The 13639-nt window shown below is 41.8% G+C and overlaps 1 pseudogene; it reads right to left on the bottom strand.

Annotated features, from left to right (window-relative positions):
- Positions 1 to 11567: 11567 nt before the first annotated feature.
- LOC122944731 lies at positions 11568 to 12577 on the bottom strand (annotated as a pseudogene).
- Between the last annotated feature and the right edge of the window lie 1062 nt (positions 12578 to 13639).

Raw genomic sequence — 13639 nt, 5'->3', positions numbered from 1 at the left:
CCTCCTGCCCTGCACCTGGACTTTTGCAAGCACCATCAGCTAGCACATCCACTTCTGTGTCCCAGCGCAGCATACAGATGTCCATTCCCCAGGCCTTCGAACAAAAGTGCAAATACTCAGCCAACCACCCATGGGCCATAGCACTAAATGCGCACCTTTCCAACTTGCTGGCCCTGAAATAGTTGCCATTTGGGCTTGTGGACACTGAGGCTTTCCGCAACCTGATGGCGGCGCCGTCCCTCATTATACAGTCCCAAGCCGCCACTATTTTGCCCAGTGTGCCATCCCCGCCTTACTCCAGCATGTGTCCTTTAACATCACCCATGCCGTGAACAACGCAGTTATTGGGAATGTCCACTTAACGACTGACACATGGACAAGTGCTTGTGGCCAGGGATGCTACATTTCCCTGATTGGACACTGGGTGAACGTTGTGGAGGCCAGGAGCAAGTAGTACCCTGGAATCGCACAGGTGCTACCGACGCCAAGGATTGCCGGCCCTACTTCCATCAGGATTTCCGCCACCACCTACATTAGTGGCTGCAACCCCCTTCTCCTCCGCAACCTCCTCCTGCACTTCCACCTCTGAATTGGCATCTTGCCGCACCAGTCAGCCATCAGTCAGTAACTGGAAGCAGTGCAGCACTGCAGTGGGGAAGCTGCAACAGGCCGTGCTGAAACTTATTTGCTTAGGTGACAAACCGCACAATGCTTCAGAGCTGTGGCAGGGTATAAGGGACCAGACTGAGCTGTGGCTCTCGCCTATCAACCTACAACCAGGCATGGTTGTGTCTGATAATAGCCGTAACTTTGGATGTCGGCTAGCTCATACCATGCCTAGCCCATGTCTTAAACTTAGTGGTTCAGCGGTTTCACAAAACCTACCCCAATGCGTGCCCATTTCCAAAAGTCATATATAGCTGCCGCTGGTCTGGCAGCGCTGCAGCAGCGCTTGCAATTGCCAGCTCACTGACTGTTGTGCAATGTGAGCACATGCTGGAACTCCACGTTCCACATGTTGGCCAGGATTTGTGTGCAGCAGAGGGCAGTAGTGGAATACCAGCTGCAACATCATCGTCTACTTTTCAGTCAGCTTCCGCTCTTCACAAGCGACGAGTGGGCATGGATGTCTGACCTCTGTGAGGTTTTAGGCAACTTTGAAGAATCAACACAGATGCTGAGCGGCGATGCCGCTATTATCAGCGCAACCATCCCATTACTGTGTCTACTGAAACAATCACTGCTCACAATGAAGGCGCACGCTTTGCATGTGGAAGAGGTGGAAATGGGGGAAGACACAAGGTGATAGCCAGACCACCCTAATTTAGTCTACTCAGCTTGAATTGGATGATGATGAGGAGGAGAAGGAACAGGAAACGGTTGACTCCGCTATATAGCAGGTTTATTCTATCTGTTCAGCATGGATGGGCAGAAGAAAAGGATGAGGAAATTGAGTGTCATCCTCCTGATGAGGACAGCAAAGTCTTGTCTGTTAGGACTACTGGTTGTTGTGAGAGATGTGTATCTGGTTTGCTGTAGTACACATTTTTGTCCACAAGATGGCCAACAGCCAGATGTTTGAGCCATGTGTGCATTCTTTTGTTTAAGGTAAATAAGGAAGGGGGAAGAGGGGATTACATTACAGTTTTCAAATATACCTATGAACACAGTTGAAGTTGCTGAAACCACTCCTATCAGGATAAGGAGCCAATATTCTCTTCTTAAGGAACACCCCTTTTGTGATGTAATGTCTGCTATTTAAGTCAATGTAATGTGAATAAAGGGGCGCGTCTCTTCTACCATGGCTCAGGGAAGAGAGAAGATGCTTTCATGAAACCACCTAGTGTGTCTGGTCTCATTATAAAGCAGTATGGTGTACACATACTTATACTTCTAATTGATTTGGCACCACACAAAGAAGAAAGAGAAGCGCATGATTTGCGCTGACAAATTGGCGCCCGAACAGGGACAGACAGCTTGCGTAACTTCCGATTCAAAAGTCACGAGAGCGACTTAAACGGAACCATCAGATGAGATCATAGGCCGGCAAGGTAAGAAAGCATTTATTTCTTACGAATCACCTCTGAAACTTCCGCTTTTGTGGGTTCTCAAGAGTTGAATTGGTGTTATTGCGATATAAGGTTTCAAATTATAGCTGATCTGTCTATTAGAACGGAAGAACCTGTTGAAATATTCCTTCTTTGTGTGGTAGGACATGCTGGAACTAAACGGAAGTTGTTAGACAGCTGAGTCGGATATCCTGTGACGTAGAATTGGATCCCAGCCAAGTTCTGACGAGAATCTGGAGGAAAGGGTTAACACCAATTGTCATAGGCAATTGGAAGTTATTAAGATTTTGTATCCCGGTGAATTGACTAGGGGTCTTCACCAAGAGAGATTGTGGGCTCAATACTATTATATATCGTTTGATCTATGTTAAACTGCACTTAAGTTAGTGGGTTTGATAGCAATTACTTATAGTAATCGGATATCGATTGATCTTTGTGAAACTACGCTTAAGTTAGCGGGCTCGATAATAATAGCATTTGTTTGATCTTTGTGTAACCTCAATAATGGGAAATTCTAATGTTACAGAATATAGTGAAGAGATGTTAACAGCAGCTCAGTTGATGCAAGAAAGAAAGGAAAAGTTTCAGTTAGGAATAAAAGTTGAAAGCATTCTGTCATACTAAGTAGCAGCGATTTCCGGTATTAACCGGAAATACGTAGTATTGTGTAAGAGTTCCCCCTAGAGGCTGCATATCGAAACTAAAGTTTTAGTTATGAAGTTAAAATCGTTCTTGTGTGCAATTGATATGCCAGAAACCGGTAGATTAAATGAAAGGATTGTGGAAAGTGTATTGAAGGAAAAGAGAACTTGGTTGAGAGATAATAATAGGCTGGTGCAAGTTGAGTTATGGTGGAAATTGTCTATGGAAGTGACTGAGAGAAAGTTGAAAGAAATTGAGAAGAATGGACAATATTGGTATAGAAAGATGGAGGATTTGAGTGTGGTAGGGAACAAAGAACAGGAGAGTCTGCCATGTGGCATCTCTTCCCCCACCACATCTGCTGTAACTTCCAAAAGTAATTATGTGACTTGTAGTTCCACAAGAACTTTTCTCTCTGGAATGTGCTCTCAAAAAGAACCCCTCCCATCTGTATTTTGTTATTTCCTTTACATTGCCCTCTTGTGTTTAGGAATTTAACTGCCCTCCATATGGGGGTTGGGGGGGGGATGGGGGCTGGTAATTAGTAATGCATCTGCAGACTGTGAAGATAATAGTGTGTTGTTTGTGGATCTCAAAGACAGGACACAATTCCTATCATAGTTCCCAGCACTGGATTAGATCCAATGATGTTTGCAAAAATAACCTTTCCAAATTGTATGTTCCGATGGTTTAAAATGTGCCTGCAGAGATTATTCCCATGATGCCAATTGGAAGTGTCCAATCCTATCAATCTAAGGTTTCACTTATTCTTAGTACTTATTTCAGATATGAATGAAAGTGTAGGGATATCTACATCATTGTATGATGTATGACATCTATCACACCCAGTAGTAACATCAATTTTGCCATGATGAATAGAATTCCCAATTCAGAGGACTTACTTATGCTGCTTTATAGAAAATTAGTTAAAATATGGAGAGTTTTCTCATGTTATTGGTGAGATTTGAAAATTTTTGTCCAATGTAGAGCTGGGGATTTAATGCATAATGAAGATCATTGAGTCTGGGAGGAAGCATTTAGGTGATTAGTCAGTCACATTGTCATCAGGACAGGACATAGAGTGTGGAGAAATTTTCACTAGACTCCAGGAAAGTTGGGTGGATTTGGATTTTTGAGCTTACTTTAGATATGCATGAGAAAATCCTAAGTGCTGCTTTTGTGGATGGTGGATGATTTAAGAATCATCTAGAAAGGTCTAGTGTTGGCTAGGCTTGAGAGAAGTTCATTTTGTCCCTCCATTTTGTTAAAGTTAAATCAAACAAAGGCCTAAGGCGGGTGTGACTGCCTATCAGTCCTCCCCACTAGAGGGGGGGAGGAAGACTTTGTATGTACTTGCCCACTTCCTCGCCCGTGGGAGGAGCTACACATGTTCAGCCCCTTCAAATGAAACGCCCATAGAGAATTAACAACCCAGAATCAAATACTGGATTTATTATTCTATACAATATACAATTTAATTCCATTGACTCATATCAAACATGTTCCATGATCTCTCATGGCTAAGGGTAGTATTACATGTGTACGAGCATATACTAATGCAATTCCTACTCCTTTTATCAATTAATTGCCGTCTTACGGGTGTGCAAAATTAGATCCAACTATTCTGCTGCATCTGGAGGGGGGGAGTAGTAGTAGTAGTAGGGCCTTCTGGGAGTAATAAATAAAATACTTTCCCACCTCTGTAAATAAAAATTCAAATTTAATGTCTCCAATTAATAACCAAATTTTTGAGTTTCTGGTAGATAATTTCAGGTTCTTGGAAGATGGATCATCTCGGACAGGATATGCTGTTCCTACTTAATCTGATGTTGTCAAGAAAGAACCACTCGCTCCAGCAATGTTAGTGCAGGAAACTGAGCTGAAGACACTCACTGAGGTTGGTAAGATGGCTGAGGGTAAGACTACTAACGTCCAGGTATGCCTTCGGTATCAATCATTATTATGGTCTAATCTGGTGAAGCAGAGATTTTGTTTGATCCATGGGTAAGCCCATCAATAATGAATGCTGAGTGCATGAAAGATGTTTGATGCCCTGATGCTGCCTGAGAAGGTAGAGGCTAAGCTATTACTTGAAGTCTACGCTAAGTGGAAGTCTGTGTGATACAGCGTGGCTTAGGGCCAATGGACTTCCGAAAAGTTTGCCTTTTTCAGATACAGGCTACGGAGGCTGAAAGGAAACATCAAAGGATAAAGGTAGAAGTGATGATTGGACTCTGGAGAGTTGGTAAGAAACTCTTCCTTCAGAGGGCACTCTACCTAAAGAGGATGGATTTAGAACGTGGGCAAATCAAGAGAGAGATGGTGTGATTGGGTTCTGTGGTGGATGGCTCCTGGGTTCAACAATGCTGCCACTAGGTTAGTTGAAGATGAATGCTGTAATGATGATGGGAGAACTATGGTAGTTCCAGGAAGGCATATGCCAAGGTCATCTTACCCATTTCAGAGACTGCGGATTGACTACATTCAGAACAAAGGTGGAACAGTGTGAATATGTCTGTGTCTGTATCGATCTCTTTCCAGGATATTCAGAGATTTGGCCTGTAGCAAAGGCTACAGCTAAAAGATACTGACTGAAGTGAGAGTACCTACCTCTGGGGCTTTTCTCCATCCGGTACACATCTAACCGGAAGATATCTCTAAGTCCTTATGAAGTACTCTTTGGGAATGCTCCTGGATTAGGTGTCTATTTCCCCAATAGTTCCAGATGCAGCATAGTAGTTTTCCAAAATTATGTTGTCTGTTGCACAAATGAATTGTCTAATGTATATTTCCAAGTTTTAGTTGTTTCCTAGAATCCAGACTGTATAGAAGCAATTCATTATTTACAATCAGGATATTGGATAGGGGTGAAACGAGAGACATGTGGAAAGTCCTAGAGCTACGGTTTGAAGATCTACATCAAGTCCTGATAACCGCCGCCACTGCTGTCGAATTGCAAGGAGAAACTGATCGTATTGCAATCAAGTGCCAGGACTATAAGAGCCATAATGTTGTTTCATGCCTTATTGTTTGTTTCATATTGTACAAAGGGGAAATCACAGTCAAATCAAATTCCGACAGTGTTATATTATCAAGATTAGTCAGGAACAACTAAGTTGACTTTTGCAGTATAGTGGACTGTAAGACAGATGACAGATAGGACACTTGGGTTTGGTCTGATAAGTACATCTGTGTGACTGGAACTGACCCAGTCTATGGTAATTGTGTTTAAATATGACCATACCAACTGTGGATATTGGAGATTAACAGAATGGAACACTAGTCTGAAGTGTTGGGAATATAAACCAGTGGAAACTACCTCTAGAGTCGGTAAAGCTGAAGGTTTGTCGCAAAGGATGACTGTCCTGAAGGGAACACCACCAAACAGTTGTAAACATGATGAGTGTAATCCTCTGTTCCTGTCCATTAGAAATCCTATCCAACAGGATTCGGGGATATATGTGTTAGGAGCCTGTGTAAGTGACAAAGATCCTCTAGGCAAATCTAGAATGTTGGTAAGGGAAAAACCTCAAAGTTCAGTTGCATCTGTGGCTCCTACATCCTTACCTATAGTTGGCATTACATATTTGGCCAATTTAAAAATATTATGACAAACTGGCCTTAGAGACAAGATTTTATACAGGAAAGCCCTTTGGTGTTTTCCCTCCAGGATATTGTTCTTACATAGTTCAGCTGAATGAGATGAGTAGTGACTCTGATAGTTCCTGAGAGTTGGTTTATCAACCAAAATGATCTAAACACAGATATATGGCGATTGTGTGGAGATTTGAAACTCCGACCCAGGATGCAGGTAGAATGAAGTGGCCAATGTACCCTGCCTGATCAAGTCCTGATCAAGTCCTGATGCCATTTGTTCTATTCTCACCTCCTGAGTGGGATCAAATCAGAAAACAATGTCCGGTCAAGACAAAGGAGGTCACTCCCTACATCCTTTGACTCACATGTATACATGGATGCCATAAGAGTCTGTAGTAGAGTTTCTGACTAATTTAAAGCAAAAAGTCAGATAGTTGCAGGATTTGAGTCATTAACTACCATGATTAGTAAAAATAAAAAAAATAAAAAAATTGGGTTGGATTAACATAGCTATTGTCATTAACAGAGATTTGTAAATTACACCTGTGATACTGTTAAGGGAATGGTGGAACAATGGAGCTCTTTTCCAGTAATGACTCTACAGAACCGACTGGTCCTTGACAGCAGAAAAAGGAGGGGTCTACAGGAACTGCTGCATCTACAGTCCGGACAACATTGCCCCTGATGGAAGGATGGCCAAGGATCTGAGGAAACTGATGGACTTTATCAAGTGAACCGATGGAAAAACGTATGAAATTAATATCATGGCCGAATAATGTTTTGGAAACTGATTCAGCGACTACAATGTTATTAGAATTTGGGTTTAACAGGCTGTTATATAGTTAAAATTGTTTTTAAAAATGTTTAATACATCCATGCCCACACTATATATATGTGCTGGGAAGAGAGAAGATGCTTTCATGAAACCACCTAGTGTGTCTGGTCTCATTATAAAGCAGTATGGTGTACACATACTTATACTTCTAATTGATTTGGCACCACACAAAGAAGAAGGAGAAGCGCATGAATTGCGCTGACATTGTTCACCCTTCTTGACCCTCGCTACAGAGAACTTCTCATCTCTCATTATAGTGGACTAGCAAGATGGTGCAATACCAGAAGGTCCTTGTGGAAACACACAGCAGTTCCAACAGAGGCAGGGCAACACTCTCCAAGGCCTGAGACAATTTCATGACACCGTGGCCAGCACCCTCACCCTGATGTGCGGCCTACTGTCACAAGGAGGGAAACATTTTGGAAGATGGTGAAGGAGTATGTAGCAGACCGTGTCTGCATCCTCAATGATCCCTCTGTGCCTTACAACCATTGGGTGTCCAAGCTGGACACGTGTCACAAACTGGCGCTCTACGCTTTGGAGGTGCTGGCCTGCCCTACCGCCAGCGTTTTGTCAGAGCATGTATTTAGTGCTGCTGGGGGCATAATTACTGATAAGCGCATCAGTCTGTCAATTGAAAATGCTGATTGGTTGACTCTTATCAAAATAAGCAAGGCCTGGATTGCCCCTGACTTCTCTACTTCACCAGAGGAAAGTGGCTGAACATAAAGGCACTTTAAATGTGGCTTTTATGGTGTATTGAATACACTGTATTCCCATGCACCCCCTCCACCACAAAAAGGCATATGGTTCAATCTTCCTTTTCTCGTTCTCCTCCATCATATCAACATGCTTATTAAGCTGCCCTCGCTCCTAATATTTTGGATGGTCAGCTTAGCAGCAGGCCCTCAACCATAATTTTTTTGATGGTCAGATCAACAGCAGACCCTCACCCCTAAAGTTTTAGATGGTCAGCTCAGCAGCAGGCCCTCGCCAATAATGTTTTAGATAGTCAGCTAAGCAGCAGGCACTCACCTATAATTTTTTTCATGGTCAGATCAGCAGCAGGCACTAGCCCCTAATGTTTTAGAGAGCCAGCTCAGCAGCAGACCCTCAACCATAATTTTTCCGATGGTCAGCTTAGCAGCAGGCCCTCAACCATAATTTTTTCGATGGTCAGCTCAGCAGCAGGCACTCGCCCCTAATGTTTTAGAGAGTCAGCTCAGCAGCAAACTCTCACCCCTAATGTTTTAGATGGTCAGCTCAACAGCAGACCCTTACCCCTAATGTTTTAGATGGTCAGCTTAGCAGCAGGCCCTCGCCCATAATGTTTCAGATAATACGCTCGGCAGCAGGACCTCGCTCATAATGTTTAGGATGGTCATCTCAGCAGCAGGCCCTACCATAATTGTTTCCATGGTCCGATCAGCAGAAGGCCCTTACCCCTAATGTTTTAGACGGTGAGCTCAGCAACAGGGTTGAGCGAACCCGAACTGTAAAGTTCGGGTTCGTACTGAACTTTAGGATTTTTGAACCCGAACCCAAATTTTTCAGTAAAAGTTTGGGTTCGGTGTTCGGCTATTTTCTTGGCCCTTTTTGAAAGGATGCAGAGCAGCCAAACAACAAGCGCTTAACTCTGAAACCATCACAGCTATGACTACTAATGGCATGGCTGTGATTGGCCAGTGCAGCATGTGACCCAGCCTCTATATAAGCTGGATTCACGTAGCGCTGTACGTCACTCTCCTGTTACTAGTGCAGGGAGAGGATGCTGCTGCTGTGAGGGAGAGAATAGGAAAGAATGTTATCAGAAGTGCTTGTTAACTCAGCAATCTACCTAGATTTATTTTTGTGGGTGCAATGCATAAACTTTTTACCCGGCCTTGAGCACAGTGAAATAACTTTTATCTGTCTGTTAGTTAGGTGGGCAGCGTCGGCCATTTTATGCAAGCTCAGTGCACCAAAACTGCTTTTGTCACATTCAAATCCAAGCTCGTAATACTGCAATAATAGGCTGGGTTTAAAAAAAACACACATTTTTGGCAATATCCTACATGTGGTGCATTTGCAGCATTTGTCAGTGTGAAATAGAAGCTTGCAATACTTCAATAATTTTATGGGTTTAAAAAATAACCCATTTTTGCAAGACCCTACATCTGGGGCCTTTGCAGTATTTGTCAGTGTGAAATCCGATCTTGAAATACTGCAATAATAGTCTGGGTTTAGAAAGCACCCATTTTTGGCAATACCCTACAGCTGGGGCCTATGCTGCATTTTTTTGTGTGAAATACAAGCTTTAAATACTGTAGTAATAATCTGGGTTTAAAAAACACCAATTTTTTTCAAATATCCTACATCTGGTGCCTTTGCAGCATTTATCAGTGTGAAAGACAAGCTTGAAATACTCCAATAATTTTCTGGGTTTAAAAAAACACCCAATTGGGGCAAAAAAATTAATTTGCAGCCTTTGCTGCATCCGTTAGTGTGAGATATACACGTTTGATACTGGTGTTGTATTCTGTTTTTTACAAAACACCTATTTTGGGCAAAACAACTTAATTTTGCAGTCTTCACCTCATCTATGCTGCATTTGTTAGTGTGACATACAAGCTTGAAATACTGCTATAATATTCTGGGTTAAATGAAACACCCATTTTTGGCAATACCCTACATCATAGGCCTATGCTTCATCTGTCAGTGTGAGATACACGCATTAGATACTGGTGTTCTATTCTGTTATTAAAAGAACTAAAACATTTTGGCCAAAATAATAAATCTGTGGCAAATCTACAGCAAATCTGTATGTCAGTGTGAAATACATGCATTAGATACTGGTTTTCTATTCTGTTATAAAAAAAAAAACATTTTGAGCAAAAAACTAAATTTGCGGCCTTTGCTGCATCTGTCAGTGTGAGATACACGCGTTAGATACTGTTGTTCTATTCTGTTATTAAAAAAAGACCCATTTTGGGCAAAAAACTAAATTTGCGGCCTTTGCTGTATCTGTCAGTGTGAAATACATGCATTAGATACTGGTGTTCTATTCTGTTATTAACAAAACACCCATTTTGGGCAAAAAAAATTAATTTTGCAGCCTTTGCTGCATCTGTCAGTGTGAGATACATGCATTAAATACTGGTGTTCTATTCTGTTATTTAAAAAAAACTAAATTTGCGGTTTTGCTGCATCTGGCAGTGTGAGATACACGTGTTAGATACTGCTGTTATATTCTGTTATTAAAAAGACACCCATTTTAGGTTTAAATACTAAATTTGCAGCCTTGCCTGCATCTGTCTTTGTGAGATACAAGCGTTAGATACTGGTGTTCTATTCTGTTATTAACAAAACACCCATTTTGGGGGAAAAACTTAATTTGCAGCCTTTGCTACATCTGTCAGTGTGAGATACACACGTTAGATACTGGTGTTCTATTCTGTTATTTTAAAAAAACACCTATTTTGGGCAAAACTACTTAATTTTGCAGTCTTTACCTCATCTATGCTGCATTTGTTAGTGTGCCATACAAGCTTGAAATACTGCAATAATATTCTGGGTTAAATAAAACACCCATTTTTGGCAATACCCTACATCATAGGCCTATGCTTCATCTGTCAGTGTGAGATACACGCATTAGATACTGGTGTTCTATTCTGTTATTAAAAAAACTAAAACATTTTGAGCAAAAATCTAAATTTGCGGCCTTTGCTGCATACACGCGTTAGATACTGCTGTTCCATTCTGTTATTAAAAAAACACCCATTTTAGGCAAAATACTAAATTTGCGGCCTTGTCTGCATCTGTCAGCGAGAGATACACGCGTTAAATAATGCTGTTCTATTCTGTTATTAAAAAAACACCAATTTCGGGAAAAAAAATATATTTTGCACCCTTTGCTGTATCTGTCAGTGTGAGATATACGCATTAGATACTGGTGTTCTGTTCTGTTATTTAAAAAAAACACCCATTTTAGTCAAAAAACTAAATTTGCAGCCTTTGATGCATCTGTCAGTGTGAGATGTGAGATACACACGTTAGATACATATAGAGCAATTTAGCTAATTATAGTAATATTACAAATATTCAACAAAAAACTAATATATTCAATATAGTGCTATATATTATTTTATTTTAATATTCATCTTTTTTTTTATTTTTTATTTAAAGTCATGATTCCTCCCTGCTTCTTGCTTGTGGGCCAGTGAGTCATTGGCCCACAAGCAAAAAGCAGGGAGTAAACATGTTTTCACTCGTCAATTGAAAAATTTGTGATAAAAATTTACATTAGGAAAATTTGCAACAAAAAAATCTTGAATATTCAAAATTACGAATATATATCACTATATGCTAAGTATTCGCAAATTTTCGAAGTATCTATATTTGCGATAAAAATTAGCAATTCGAATATTTGTGATCAACACTAGTGTTCAATAGCGGATGTTATTGATGGCCAGCTACATGATGAACTCCAGCACTCGGATTAGGTAGTCCTTACTGAGGAACTTTTCCTTCACAATGCACTGATGCCACATATGCCGTCACCTTGACGAGCTGGGTTGCTGATAAGTGGATTCTAAAGTGTCTGAAGAACTGTGAGTAAAGACATTGGAATCAATTGTCCCCTTCCTCCAATGTGACCTCGTCCTTTGATGTATGAATATCATTCCATAAAGTCTTGAAGTCCTCTGTGTGGATGGCATAAGAAATGTCCATGCAAGGTTTGATGGACACAGAGAAAACAAGCTCTGTGGCCGACACTGATCCAGACACGTCATATCAGGTCCACATTGCTGCTAGCCACTTAAGGTCCTGAGAACTGATCACCAGCTTACTGAAACAACAGTCAAAGTTTCTTTGGAACCACGCCTATACGATAGCCGTGAGCGCCTCGGAGCCATTATCCAGGAAGAGCGGGAGGCAAATAAATGTCTTTGGTAACACCTCCAATAGATTGTCCTCTGTGTACGTCCTGCAGAACCAACCTGTCCACACAATCTAGTCCTTAGTGCTTGCTTTGGTGAGTGAATACTTGGGTGAAATCTGTATGAGCACAGCCTTTGTCCTTTCCTTTCAGTCCAGATTAACAGGAAAATTTGGCTTTTAGGTTCAGCTCTGAGCCCACTTCAATAGCAAGTTGCTTCTGCTTCTCTGCAGCTATGTGGGCAAACAGGTGCTTGGAATACTCTTTCAGTCTGGTGTATGAGAAATTATACATCAGTGTCACGCTGTACAGAGTCCATTGTTTTTGAAGGAGCAAAGCAGTCTGTGCAGGATCAAGAGATTCCTACAAGAGGGTCCACTGCAGGATTTTTCATTTAGACAGTCAATGTGCAGAGGTCAAGCTTCCGGTAGGATAACTCGAGCTGTGAAAATGACTGCTCCTTTGTGCTGCTGACCTACTTTTGGGGATTAACACCCCATCGGTTGGTGTTTGCATATCCTTGCAATAAATGATGTTCCATTCACTGACTGTAAACAAAGATCTTGACATCTATCTAGGCAATACGTCTTCTGTCGCCTGACCAACCAGATTTATCAGCCTCTGCTCCAGGACATGAAGCAGTGGAATGACATTGTTCATTCCATAGTCCTGGCGACTGACAAATAGCGTGGCCTCCTCAAAGGGCTTGAGCAGATGGCAGGTGTCACGCATGAGCTGCCACTGGCTGACATCAAAGTTACACAGTTCCTGTCCGCATGAATCATCAAGAAATCGTTGATGGTCTTTCTCTATTCATATAGTTGGTCCAACATATGGAGGGTGGAATTCCAATGGGTGGAAACATCGCATATCAGCCTATGTTGGGGGATGCCCTTCTGCCTCTGCAGCTCAAGTAGGCTCTGCTTTGCGGTGTACGAGTGGCTGTAGTGCATGCAAAGTTTCCTGGCCATTGTTATGATGTCTTGCAGATGGGTGAAAGACTTCAGGAACCGCTTGACAACCAGATTGAACACGTGTGCCATGCAGCACCAACACCATGTTCTTCCCGTTGCTGGTCACCATGGTTCCGATTTTTACTTGTCGCGGAGAAAGCCAGGATTTGATTTCTTGCTGAAGGACACGGAGCAGTTACTCCCCTGTGTGACTCCGTTTGCTCAGGCAAACCAGGTGCAGAACAGCGTGAGAGTGATAAGAGGGGTCGCACATGGCTTGCATACACTACATGCCTCCAACATAATTCTTGGATCTCTACATGAAAATAATGTATTTGGTGTAAATCGTGCGAGGGGCATAGTTGGAGACATTGAATTCAAAAGAGATACAGAGCAGCGGAGTTTGCTTTGAAATAAAAAATTTCACCACTGCCTAATTCGGTCCATACAGGAAAAGGAGGTGTATAGTTACCCATGCCATTTTGAGAGACATTAATGGGGTGCGCGGGCTATGGTATGTTGTTGATATAGGAATATATTGGCGAAAGTCTCATTTTAATATCAGCGTTAGTGATGAGCGGTAGGGGTCATATTCAAATTTGCAATATTTTGTGAATATTTTGTA

The sequence above is a fragment of the Bufo gargarizans genome, chromosome 8 (assembly GCF_014858855.1).
Source record: "Bufo gargarizans isolate SCDJY-AF-19 chromosome 8, ASM1485885v1, whole genome shotgun sequence".
Lineage (NCBI taxonomy): Eukaryota > Metazoa > Chordata > Amphibia > Anura > Bufonidae > Bufo > Bufo gargarizans.
This window is presented reverse-complemented; position numbering and strand designations above follow the sequence as displayed.